The sequence below is a fragment of the Crocodylus siamensis genome, chromosome 1 (assembly GCF_052110815.1).
Source record: "Crocodylus siamensis isolate JL-2025a chromosome 1, ASM5211081v1, whole genome shotgun sequence".
NCBI lineage: Eukaryota > Metazoa > Chordata > Crocodylia > Crocodylidae > Crocodylus > Crocodylus siamensis.
The window spans coordinates 284564033-284578354 of record NC_143395.1 but is presented as its reverse complement, the minus strand read 5'-3'; the positions used below and the strand labels follow the sequence as shown (position 1 = coordinate 284578354).

The window sequence follows — 14322 nt, the reverse complement described above, 5'->3', positions numbered from 1 at the left end:
TTCCTTCTACTCCCTAGACAACTTCTGTTTTCTCACTTAATTGCTCTCTTTATCTTTTTTTCCCAGTTCCAGCTTCATCTTTTATATCATGCTTCCCTTTGTGCCTGATTATGTCTGCATCTATACCTTACATCCTCTTTCTGAAATTCATTTAAGATGCATTTCTTTAGAAATCTTTACTGGGTTCTCTCCCCCCCTCACCCCTATATAGTCTTGAGCTATTAACTGAGATCTGATCTTGCTGAAAACCAGCTCTGCTCCAATTTTGGACCAGAGACAGTAAGGAATCTAACTCAAGCAACTTCAGAGATGACTGGTTCTCCTCCTACCTCTGCAAAAAATGACCACACCAAGCTGGGTTAACTCAGCTGAAATATGAAACTGGAAAGTGTAAGTGGAATATGTGTCGTACAATGATCCTCAAGTAAGAAGAGTGGTGACGTGCAGAGCGTTAACACCAATCAATGGACAAACTGTATTTGAACATTCCTGGCTCAAAGCACATTTGATTTGAGGCTGAAGTGGGAGAACTCATGCCCAGTTTTTTCTTCCATCTTTAGATATTTAGTGCAACTGCTGGGAGCTATGGGGGATACTCAAGATAGATAAAATATTCAGATTCTGAACTCTAGAAAGCAAATACACAAATACTGGTGGATTTTCAAGAATACCGGAGGAAAAAAGGCTTTGACTCTAAGACTACCATCTTCCCAAATTTCAAAGAAATACTCTAGGGATTACTCCAGGAATTGGATACACCTTAAATCTATACCTGGTAAAGTTTGCTGATGACACATAGTTATGTAAGCTAGTTAGGACTACAGAGGATTGTAAGAAACTTCAGAGGCATTTAAGCACATAAGAAGTTTAAAACATGCAAAAGGAAAGAACTGTAAATTAGTGTAAAAAAGTTAAATGAAGACCTCCATTTAATAGGTAGGTGGAGTCAAAAAGGCAATTAAAATATTAGGTTTTAGAGGGAATTTGATGGTAAATATGAAGATTATAACCATGTTCCATATATCAATGGTGCAGTTTCATTTAGAATATTGTATGCAATACTGTCCAACTCAACCCAGAAACAGAATATCGCTGAATGAACCGGGGTTGGGAAAGCAGCAGTAAAAATTATTATGGTTTTGGAAGAAAACCCTCTCAAAAACTGAGACTTTATTTTATGATGAACTCAAATTATCACGATAAAAGTATTTAAAAATGAGTGGTGTTTGGAATGGATTACTTTTTGCCTTCATATCTTATAACATGAGAACAATATGCAATTACATTCAAAGGTGAGAAATTCGACATTTATTTATGTATGAATTTTATGTAAAACCTGTAAAACTTGTTGCCACAGGAAGTCTCTGAGAGACACCAAGAAATAAACAAGACTATCCAGAATTATACTAGTGAACCCTAATACATTTTGTAGTATGTATATTATTCTTCCTGCTTCAGGTTGCAAAGAAATATCTAATTCCTGGAAACCAGGAAAAGAACTAGTATAAGATGCAAGATTTCCCCACCTTTGCCCATGATGGGGTTTTTACATCTTCCTCTGAAATGTCTGGTGATGGCCATTGCCAGAGAAAGGTCATTAAACTCAATGAACCTTGAGACAGATCAAGTATAATAATTCTTTTATTTTGCACTATTTGGATCGACAAAAGATAGCTCTGATGGACTGGAAATACAGCATTTCTACTATTACTTGGAAGTGTTTTCTTCTTCAAAACAAACATCACTTTAGTCTTGGTCATCTCTTTCTTGGTTTTGAATCAGACTTACTACTATTCTAAGATAAAGGGATGTTTGAATGGAAGTGTTTAAGCATGCTTTTTAACAGATAAAACTGTCATTTTTCCAGATCTTTTCTGTGCTGAAAGCTCTTTTATCTTTTATAATACCAACCCATCACAATAAAAATGTTTTGTTCCCAAATACACTGCTTTACAGAGAACACTTTGTAATCATCTTATAAGTGCATTTATTTCATGATGTAGTGATCAGTGTATTATAACTGTTTAAAATACTATGCCCCGTTTAGACAATAAATAATTTGGCAATGCTAATTGACGGCCCTCTATGTGGCTGTGCCAAGAAAAACAAATGATACCAAGAAAAACAAAAAAAGCATTACAATTTCATCCTCACCACACAACAGAATGAACTAAAAAAAGAAACCCACAAAAACATCATAACTGTAAAAATTCTGGGTAAAATTTTAGGAATTCACATTCATAAGTACTAACAGTAATTAAAAAAAAACAGGGCTTCACTCAATAAATCAACACATGCTGGTCTTTTCAAGGATTGCTGCCTTTCTAAGATAGTAAATTACAAAGAAGCAAAAAAATGTTGCTGAGAATGCAATTTTGCTATAGTTTTTATTTTTTGTTCTAAAAGTCTGAAGAAGCCTTTTATGATGGGTACTGAGGTAACTGCAAAGGTAATTTCAGGTACATTCAGGATCAGTGCACTGGTTCTTTTTGAAAGAGGATTTATTCACTGCTTACTAGAACCCAGAAGACATTAAAAAAAACATTTTAATGAAAACTCTTGTTAATCAAAATCTAATTATTTTATGATTGCTCTGTTTGGCATTCCAAAAAAACCCACTTAAGGTCTTGAAAAGAAGAAACAGATAATTCAGTGAGCAATTTATCATAAAAGAAGAATACCCCCCCTCTTTTTTCCTACTTACCAGGCATAATTAATATGTGGTAATACTCATAATGAGTTCCCTAAAACAATTAGTAACACATCTCCAGTGGCCTGCTAATCCAAACATAATGCTTTTTGAATTTGGAGGTGTACCAGTCCTTTTGTGCTTTCACACCCAGATGACATACAACGAAAGAAAGCTGCAGAACATAATTTATTATTCTGCATCACATTTCATCAAGTCCCTTAGCAGCTACTTGATACGATATCAAGAAAAATACAAGCAAAAAATAAAACATCTCCCCCCAAAACAACAGTACCCCGAAGAATAAGAACCAATTACAATTCTCTGTCTCTATGACAATCACTGTCATCCAGTCAAAGAAAACCTTGACCGGGTTATTTTTTGTACAAAATTTGAATGGCTTTTTCATCTCCATAAGGCAAATAAATCTATATATAAACATGTGGTGCAGTAACAAGGACAATGTCTGGAACACTTAAGAGCTAAATTACTTTCAAGCCATGTAACATCTTATTTTCCCCTACAAATATAAAATAAATGCTGCTATAGTGTACGCGCATGCGTTGGCAATGTGTTTTTTAGTTGGGAAACAAACTCTTTCAAGCTGGAGGTATTATGACTTAATGAAACTTTACAAATATTTCTTTCCTTTTAACTATCTTGTAAATAAAAATGAAATCCCCATTTGGGGATAAAATACATTTACATCATCTTCTTTTACACATTCAAATGCACTCAAATACCTAGCTTTCTTTTTATCTGTTTCCTTGATGGCAGCCCCCCGCACTGCCCCTGTTATAAATTTGCCCAAAGGAATCTTCATGTCACTGTAGATGCAGCTGATGTTCCTTCATCCCTGTCTATTCCCACTAAATTTATTCTACAAACAAAAAGGTTAAGTGTTGAAATTATAAAGCTCAAATTCTCTCTCAGAATACATAAAGGCTAGTTATATTCTCAACCCATTTCAGAAACTGAACCTGATACAGGATGCAGCATTTCGCTTGTCAAGCTCTGCATCTTGCAGAAAGCAGATTACACTAGTCCTCTGTGATCTTTGCAGACTGGTTTCAAGCTTCTAGGAAGTGTATCAACGTTTTAAACCAACAAAGTCCCAAATGACTTAATAGCTAGTTCCTTCTGATGACCTGTCTAAAAGGTGGAATCTTACCGCAACTATAATCAGTTACAACCTTGATTTAGAGATTCCTTTATTTTTAATAGAGAAAGGATTAGATAAGTGCTTCCTTAGTTCTGAAGAATTCTCAGTTTTGGAATTCACTGCTGTCAAAGTAACATAAGCAAGAATTTTAAAAGATATTTTTAAAAAAGCATGGAAGGGATATAACTGCATATTTTAGGGGAAAAGCCAACTCAAATTGTAGTGAATTACGAAAAGAGCTGTTCCCGCACGGTCTGTTCGAAGGTGTCTGTCATGTCCCCTGAAACGTCTAGTATTACTCTCTGTGTATCACATGCCACTAAGTGACAGATCACAATGAACATATAATTGCTTGACATTCATATAATGTATGTTGAAGTGATAAGAACATGAACATCTATCTAAAGGATACTGTATGACACACATGTATTGAAATGGGTTACATTGTGCCAGTCTGCTTGCAGCCACGCTTTAACTAAGGCCCCTGCTACACATTACATGTATTAAGCAATTGATTGGTTAATCATGCAGTAAGTTAAGACTAGCCAAATGTGCAAAATAAGAATGGACTCGAGTACAAAGTCATTATCACGCAATTAACTGGTTAATCACACAATAAATTTAGACCAGCCATACCTAGAAAGTAATTATTACATGATAAAAATGACTAGCCAGATATAAAAAGAGCCAAACAGCTATAAAGTTAATGCTTGAAAATGTGTAACAACTCTATAGCTGGTTTGTATCCAGCTTTAATTTGAACATGTAGCAGGGCCTTAAGGAAAAAAATAACCCACAACTGAGTCCTATTCAAGAAAGACGATAGGGCTGATTTTGAAGTGACTGCTATTGACATGGGCTGGCATTATAAGTGGAAAACGTCAGTCCTTTTCAGGCAGTGTTGTTGTTACTTTTATAATAAAATGCCTAATTTGTGAATTGTAAACATTCAGAAAAGAATATGTCCAATTTATTTACAAATAGAAAAGGCACAATGACTGACTATGACTACAATGACTGGTTTGCATAGTAGGGGGTCCAATTTGCAGGTAGTGTGCCTAACTTGTAGAAAGACTCCACTCTGTGCAACCCCCTTACTTTCCTTAAAAGTACTGCTAACAAATGTGTACTTTAGGATTGACCGAACGATGTAATATCACTAATGAAATGTTAACGCTTGCAGAAAAGCAAATAAAGGAAGTGTGCATACAAAAACTGAATCAGCTATGAAAACAGAAAATGATGCTGGGAAAGGTGCATAAGAACAAAACCAAATTACTTTTTTAAACTTAGTTTAGAAAAGTCCTTAGTGCAATACTGTGCATGAGAAATGCTAAGCATTCCTTCACTCATTTTTTCAGCTGTAAAAATTAATGTTACAGTATGGTCATGGTGCTTTGCATTCCCATTACTTTTTCACCACTTCTTTTGTAGAACTGATGTCTCAACACAATTCTATTCGCAAAAAAGAAAAGAAAAAGAATTATCATGCAAAAGGCAACTAAGAAACAAATCTTAATGTAACCCGATCAGTCTGAAGAACTGCATTACTTGTTCACTCACGGTGGTTCAGGTGACCATTCTGAGGCTGATCTGATACCTATTAAAGGCAAATTGCTAAAAGCGAGGAAACTTCAAAACAGGCTGTAATGATTTAAATTGAAAGAATTTAACTAATGTTCTATATTTCTTGATTTTTAAGTCATTGATTCAAAACCGCTTGAGGCTGTGTAGAAGAAGTTTAAAAAATTGTGCTAATTTAACTTTTATAATGAATGCACATTTTTAATGTCACTATAGGTGAAGAAACAACCAACATATTGGAAATTAACGTGCTAATCCTAAAAAAAAGGATTTTATAAATGGTCCTATTGACATTAGTTGGACTACATGCTCATTAACTATGGATATGGGCAGACACACAAATATCCAGGCATAATTTACACTGGTTGGCATACAGAAGTAAGTTATGCAAAGACAGGGAATGGATGGATATGCAGATATCCCAAGATATTTCACACAGCAAGCAGTTATTATGACTTGCCAATAAATATGGGAGAGCAAGTAATTGATTATTTGCCTTTAGCAACTGGCTCCTTTATAAGCACAGATAAAACCTAAGGGGGTATAACTTACATTGGCAGCCTTTTATCTTTAGTTCTTTCAGCAATAATTTTCCATCGGAACGGGTAAATCTACCCAATACAAGGGGTTTGTTTAATCTTCTTCCTACATTTTTTAAATAGATATGATGCTAGTTACACCCATGTGAATGCTGACTCTATCCATGCCCTATGTACCCATATGTTTTGCATGTATAAATGAATGCATGTGTATAAATTTGATGAATAGTAGAACTCAGATCCTTTGTTTCTGGGTAGTTCACAACCTGCTTATTTGTGCCAAGTTGTGGAACTAAAGAAAAGCTGCTAAGCTGTTTCTTGCAGCCTTCACTTCAAAGGGCACTATGGCTCAACTCAGCTGGTGCTCATCAGCTGTCCCCTGCAGCTTTACCTACGCCTGGCTAGCAGGTATGGTAGATCTGTACTTTGTAGACTACCTGTATCAGTTTTACAGCATAAGTTTACCACAAAAAAGAGACGAGAAAGAGGAGACAAAAGAGAGTAGAGAGAAAAAGAGAAGAGAAAGAGAAAAGGAGGGAGAGAAAATAGAAGAAAAAGAAGAAAGAGAGAAAGAAAAGAGGAGAGAGAGAAAGAAAAAGAAGACAGAAAAAAAGAAAGAGAAAGACGGTGTGTCCCTCAGCACCAACACCTTCCATTGCTACCAGCTGTGGCTTGGGCCTACTGGTCCAGGGCAGCGTCCAGCAGACAGAAGCAATGACACCACAGCACCAGCAGCCATTGCCGGGGCCCTCAGGCCTCACTGATGGTCCTGGAATGGGAGAAGCCTGGGCCCAGGGCTGGGAGGGACGGCCTAACTGGGGTTTGGGCAGGCGAACGCGCCATCCCACTCAGGTGGGGACAGCACTGGGGTGCTGAGCACCAGGGTCAGGCATATGGGGCAGGGTTTGGGTGGCATGGGGAGAAGCAGGCATGCGGGGAGGCACCATGGACAGGCCAGCCTGGCCACCCCTGGGAAAGGCAGCAGCCTGAGAATAGCAGGGGCTGGGTGGGAAGCGTGGGCCACTCTGGGGCCTTGTAGGACTCAGGCTGTGGTGGGTGGGAGGGGACACCCAGCAGCACCCGAGATGGGGTCTGACCTAACCTAGGCCTGTGCACCTTCACAGGGATGGGCTATAGCCACCCTGTCTGCAAGGGGATGCCGCCTGGCTGCGACAGGACACCGGGCTTGGCGGGGGTCCCAGCTCTAGGCTTGGCCTCCCTGCATGCCAGGCATGTGCAAGCAGGGCAGAGCCACCCTTGGTGCAAGGGCCTCACGGCGGAAGCCCCCCAGGCACTGGGAACAGTTGCCACAGGTGGTGGTTGGGGCTGATCTGGCTGGAAGCCTGCAGTGCACAACGCCTGCCCAAGCCCTGGTCCCAGTCCCTACAGGGGAGCTATGGGCGGGCAAGGCTGGGGCAGCTGCAGCAGCTGTTCCTGGTGCCTGGGGGGCTCCCACAGCCAGGCACTTGCACTGGGGGTGGCACTGCCCTGCTTGAGCTGTGCCCAGTGTGCAGGGAGGCCAAGTCTGGAGGAAGGAGCACCCCAAGCCTGGAGTCCCGCCCCATCCAGGCAGCATCCCCTCATGGGCAGGGCAGAGCCGCATGGGCTGGGCCCCACCTCATGTACTGCTGGGTGCCCCTGCCCGTCCAGACACCCGTGGCCCAAGCTTGCAGAGCCCTACTACCCTCCCAGCCCCTACCTTCCCAAGGAGCCAGCTGGGCCAGTCTGGCCATAGCGCCTCCCCCCATGCTTTCTGGACCCTGCCCTGGCCGTAAGGCTCAGCACCCTGGTTCTGCCCCCGCCTGGGTGGGATGGGGCATCTGCGTGCCCAAGTCCCAGCTGGGCCTAGGGCCCACCCACCTGCTGGGAGCCTCAGCAGCTTTGTGCAGTGCCTCCCCAGGTCCAGGCCTGGGCCTTGCCCCCCCACATAGCTCCCTCCAGGGCCAGGCTGGAGGGTACAGCCTGGGGACAGGGAGCGGGGTCAGCAGACTGCATCCCTAGCTGTGTCCTCCTGACTTCACCCCTGGGGCCTGCCATGGTGCTGGAACATCTAGCTGCTTCGGAGAGCCCAGACCAGCAACTTAAAAAACATTCTTTAAAAAAATTTCCTCGGATGCCTCCTGGCATGCCAGGGAAAAGGTCTCCATGTGCCACTAATTGGCATGTGTGACAAGAGTTGCCTATCCCTGTGCTAGACAGCACAGCCTCAGATAAGGCAGGAAGCAGAGCAGCAGATCAGGCAGGGGAAGGGGATTATAGCGGCACTTGAAGTTGTAGGCCTAATTTGTGGCGTGTCTGCCCTAAAGGCTGGCCCCCACTAGTTTACACCATTCTTAACATAGACCATACTTAATAGAGTCCAGCTTGTAGATAATTTTTTGTTCTACAATTTCCTATTTAGGTTGGTTTCTAAAGTTTTGTTGTTTAAGAACAGCCAGTCTGAGGTCAGTGAGGGAATATCCACAGTGGGTACAGTTTTCTGCCACAGGTCTTTCTGGAATTTATGTCAGATCATTTGTTCTTACACAAAGAGATCACCCTGTCTGTCTAGTGAAGACAGCAGAAGGGCACTGTAAGCGGGTGATGGTGTATATGACATTGATAGAGGAGCAAGTGAATGAACCGGGGAAGTTATAATCTGTATGATATAGTCCATTAACGATCTGGTCCATATGGATGAAGGGCCATACCTAGGTTGTACTATACCAGGTCCTGAAACTGTTTTTATTATTTTTTTAGTATCATAAAATCTTAACTAATTTTAAAATTACCTACTTCAATACATTAAAATTATTGCAAGTTTTTAAATATGTACATGGCCAATTGAAAAAAAAAGAGCCACGTCAATCTCCTAAATTCATATTTAGGCATCTAAGAGATTAGGGTGCACAATTCTTTATTTCACAAGTTGATGGAGGTTTATAGAGTATCTTAGGTACTTTGGTCTTTGAACTTGTTGAAATTCAGTAGATCAGAACTACTGTTATGAAGTACAAATATATTGTGGGCCATTTGCAAATAATTTTGTGCTAAATTTATGGTATTTTCACAGTAAAGCCTGACCTTGCCTTTTGCAGAAGTGACGAACATGTTAAGGATGCAATTTTACAGAAGAAAAAACCTTTCTATAAAAAATCTAAAACTGTAATAGAGATTTAAACCATGCAAATAAAAAAATATATATAAAGACACCTACTTCAGGGATTTCAGATTATAAAATGGTAAGAACTAACATTACATAAACTGATTTACATGTACAAGAACATGAACCTTTGGATTTGAAAATAAAACATGTTTTTAATCAAAACTACTTTAAAGACTTTATATTAAATTGCATAATATTGCATCCTATGGTATAAAAATCTCTATATACATCCAAGACAAAGTGTCTCTGAGAGGTATATATGTATAGCTCTAGGTGATTTTGCTAAGGGATCTGTATTTGAGACCAGACCTGGGCCAATTTTACCAATAAATCTTAAAGGTTGCCTGAAGTGGCATCACTGTTTGGGGGCTAAATCCAAAATTAGTGCCAGTAAAAACATCAGTGTCCATGTAAGCACTAAAGATATTGCCAGGAACCTCACTGAATAGATCAGAGGCCACTATAAGGCTCCTGAAAGGAAGGAGCTAGGAGCACAGGTGGTGTTTTCATTATTTCTCAATGTGGAAGACAAGGGACTAGGCAGAGACCATCATATCATGAAAGTAAACACACGGCTGGGACAGTGATACACTGTGAAGGCTTTGGATTCTTCAACAATGGGAAGATGTTCTGGGGAAAAATAAGTACTGTCAAGAGATGGGATCCAGCTGATTGTCTCAATGGATATTTTTTGCAAAATCTGAAGGCACCAGAGGCCTCTTACAGCTGAAGCATCTCATTTATGAAGTCCCTTCCTTTTCTGATCTCCATCTGCTAAACATCTCTTCTCTAGCTTGCCTGCAGACGCTGACTCTCTCTGGAACCAACCAGGTGACGACTCTGGGGTTTCGTGTAGCCTCATCATACCTGAAGGCCCTGGAGCACCTAACACTGCGCCAGTGCACCCTGAAAGACTCTGCTACTCATTTCATTGGGTGCTACTTGAAGCAGCTCCGCATTCTGGAGTTTAGCGACACTCCCTTCCTGACTGATGCAGGCCTGCCTGACTTAAAGTCTTTCAAGTACTTGGAAACTCTTTCCCTTGAGTCCTGCGGTAAGCTTTCCTGTGATGCCATTGTCGCTCTGGGTCAGGCACTGCCCCAGCGAAGAGTCTTAATTTAAGAAAACAGATCTTACGATGATAGGCTGAGAGACATGGGACTCTTTAGCCTGGAAAAGCGCAGGCTCAGGGGTGATCTGATGGCCACCTATAAGTTTATCAGGAGTGACCACCAGGATCTGGGGGAACGTTTGTTCACCAGAGCGCCCTAAGGGATGACGAGGTCGAACGGTCACAAACTCCTGCAAGACCGTTTCAGGCTGGACAAAAAGAAGAATTTCTTTACTGTCCGAGCCCCCAAGGTCTGGAACAGTCTGCCAGTGGAGGTGGTTCAAGCACCTACATTGAACACCTTCAAGAGTAAATTGGATGCTTATCTTGCTGGGATCCTATGACCCCAGCTGACTTCCTGCCCTTTGGGCATGAGGCTGGACTTGATGATCTCCCGAGGTCCCTTTCAGCCCTGATGTCTATGAAATCTATGATCAGAACTAGAAAGAACATCTTTGGGCCAACCTATAATGGAGGGCTTTAAACTAAGTTCCATGGGGGATGGTAAACAAAACGCTTTGGAAACAGAGAAAACAATCTAAAGGGGAAAGGACCGGAAGAAGCAGCTAAACAATGGCCAGAGTCACAGGACAGCAACAAGAGGTGCAAAAGGGAAGCTCATAGTTTGTAATACAAAATACATCCAATGTATGTGTACAACTGTGAAAAGAATAGGGAATAAACAAAATAAGCTATAAGACGCAGCTGTGGTGGGGGGGACCTCCAAACCTTATGATCTAATTGGTATCACAGATACCTGGTGAAACCGCTGTTATGACTAAAATTTCAGCACTGAAGAATACTCTTCATTTTAGAAGAACAGGGTTGGGACAAAAGGTGGTGGTGTTACCTTGTATGTGAAAAAACACATACAGTTGTTTCTTCATTCAAGAAGAAGATAGCAGATCAGAATGCATCTGGGTGAAGACAAAAGGTGAAAGATATAGCACTGATGTAATGGTGAGGACTTATATAGCACTGATGTAATGGTGAGGCTATCAAGTCAGGAAGAGGAAGTGGACACTCACTGTTCAAGCAGGTGAAACAATTATCCAAAAGCTATAGGATGATACCGATGGGAAACTTCACATTTCTGGACATCTGATGGAAACCCATTGGCAGCAAGCAGTGGGGCCACTGAGGCTCCTCTGCCAATCAGCCACAGGAGAGGGAAGAGGGAGCACATGGCGGAAACTTCAAAATTAAAGGAGCTACTGCATAGTGCACTTCCAATACAAATTCCAGTGGTCTTTATCTATACTGGATGTTGTCCTGACCAAAAGAGAAGAACTGGTAGAGGTTGTTAAGGTGATGGACAACTTGGGAGGAAGTGATCACAGTAAGATAGAATTCCAGATCCTGAGACAGGGAAAGCATGAGGTCAACTGAACTAGGATGCTAGATTTCAGAAAGGTGAATTTCAATTGATTCAAGGAATTAATGGGGCATAGGAAGACAGACTGAAGGATAAAGGTGTCCAGGAAAGTTTGGAACTTCTAAAGGAAGCCCAACAGAAAAATGTTCCAACATGGAAGAATGGCAAGAGACCAATGCAGCTGCACAAGAAGCTTCTAGGATGCCTAAATGCCAAAAAAAAAAAGGCATACATGCAAATGAAAAGCACACACCAAGCAAGCATACCAGGAAATACCAGGAACTTGCTGGGAGAAAATCAAGAAGGCAAAGATCAAGAATGAGCTGCACCTGGTGAAGGAGGTTAAGGACAAGAAGAGTTTGTATAAGTATGTTGGCCAGAAAAGAAAGGTGAAGGAAACTGTGGGCCAACTGTTAAACAGCCACGGGGAACTCAGAAGAGGCAAAGAAGGTATAGCTACTCACCAGCTACTTTACTTCAGTCTTCACAAAAAAATTTTCAGTGGGTCCAAATGAATTCAAGTCAGCAAGGCCTGGTGAACTTTATTCCAAGGCTCTGAAAACTGGCAGATGAGATCTTTGAGTCCTTGGCAATGATATTCAGGATGTTGTGGGAGAGGGGTGATGAACCATAACACTGGGACAATGTAGCAGCCCTTTTTAAAACACCAAAAAGGAGGACTTGGGGAACTACAAACTGGGTACCCCCGTGTCAATATCCAGGACACTATTGGAACATATCCTAAGGAAAGTCCATTTTTAAGTACCTGAAAGATGAAAGTATAACTACAAGCACTCAGCATGGATTTACTAATAACAAATTATGTAAAACAAACTTAATTTCATTCTTTGATAAAGTAACTACTTAGATGGATGGAGGGAATGCTGTGGGTATATTGCATCTGGATTTCAGCAAGGCATTTCACAAAGTTCCATATAAACTTCTCATAAACAAACTGAAGAAATGTGGGATGGACAAAACTACTATAAAATGAATAGGCAACTGACTCAATAGCTACATTAAATGGTAATTATAAATGGATCCATATCAGGATGGCAGGAAGGTTCGAATGGAATTCCACAGAAATCCATCCTGGCTCCAGTTCAATGTTTTTTTATGGCTGTTCAACATGCTTATTAATAATTTGGATGGTGGAAGAGAGGTTCCTTGAGCATATCTGCAGATAACACAACACTGGGAGAACATATCACAATTCAGAAGGATCTTGATTGACTGGAAAGCTGGACTAGAGCTAACAGGGTGAAGTTCAATAGTGGCAAATTCAAGGTGGCACACCTGAGGAAGAACAATCAGAAACACAAATACAAAATGGGTGATACCTGAATGAATGGAAGCACTACAGAGAAAGATCTGGGAGTCTTGGCAGATCACAGACTCAACATAAGCCTGGAATGTGAAGCAGTCACACGGAAGGCAAATGTGGGATGCATCAGTAGTAGATGCAAGATACCACTGCTAAGGATGTGATAGTTCCTCTACTTCGTACTAGTTAGGCATCATCTAGAGTATTGTATGCAGATTTGGGCTACACATTTTAAAAAGGACATGGAAAAATTAGAGAGTCCAGAGACAGGTGACAAAAATGATAAAGGGCTTGGAAGACAAATCATATGAGGAGAAGCTGAAGAATGTTCAACTTGCAGAAAAGGCACATAAGGAGGGGATATGATAGCAGTCTTAAAGTACTTGAAAGGCTGCCATAAAAAAGAGGGAAAACACCTCCTCTTTCTTGCTGCACAGAGTAGTATATAGACCGATGACTTGGAAGTTGCAGCAAAATAGGTTTTTCAGGAAAAACTTCTTCACTGTTAGAAGAAGCTGGAGACTTCCCAACACTACAGGTGTTCAAGAAGAGGTTGGACAGTCACTGGTCAGGAATAAATCTAAGCGTATTTCTATGTTCTTCTATGGGTATTTTCCGTTGTTCTGGGATTTACTGATTTGCTGGGAGAGAATTTCAATTCTCAATGGCCCATTGAAACCACTAGTTTAATCTACTAAAAAGTCTGGATAAAAAATACTGTTGTAAATGTAGAACACCTTTTTCAGTAATAAAGTTCTCAAAACTTCATTACAGACCTCATGTTTCATGCAGTGTGGAAAGAAGATGAAGAAGGCATGATTTTTAAAGAGAAAGTGTACTTATTTAAAACAAATGGATGCATTATTTTAAATTACTATCTTTTCATCTTTCAAATATGATTCTTACAGGTTTCTACCCTTAAGTTGGAAATTTGTGAGAGAAGAAAAACACCTTATCTGTTTCTGAGATACTACTCAAAGTGATAGGTTTTGAAATTATAAACCAAAAATTATGGGCTAATAGATTCAACATGAAAGATGCAGATATGGCATGAAGGAAATATATATCCTTTTTTACAAAAATGTATCATTAATGTTTAGACATTTAAGAAGTACATTGGCCTCAAATATATAAAACGTAAACTGGCCTATGTTTAAATAATCATTTCTAAACTTTGAGCACAGACGATCTTCTCTTAAATTTATTTACATACTGAAAAGTATTAAAGTTTCCTGTCACTTTATTACAACATGCAATAAATTAATGTAATTTACATTTAAAAAAACAACTGTATACACAGTGAAGGAGCGGAATGCTTCCCAATAATCTCCTTTAATAATATACAGCTTTTTTGGTAGGAGGGAGAGGAGGAGAGGAAGCTTTTAATTTTTTT

General features: G+C 40.4%; 1 protein-coding gene across 1 annotated transcript in view; it reads right to left on the bottom strand.

Moving 5' to 3' along the window:
* The window catches only part of PUDP (pseudouridine 5'-phosphatase), a 124608-nt gene that overhangs the window by 42773 nt on the left and 67513 nt on the right, over nucleotides 1-14322 (bottom strand). The window lies entirely within an intron of this gene.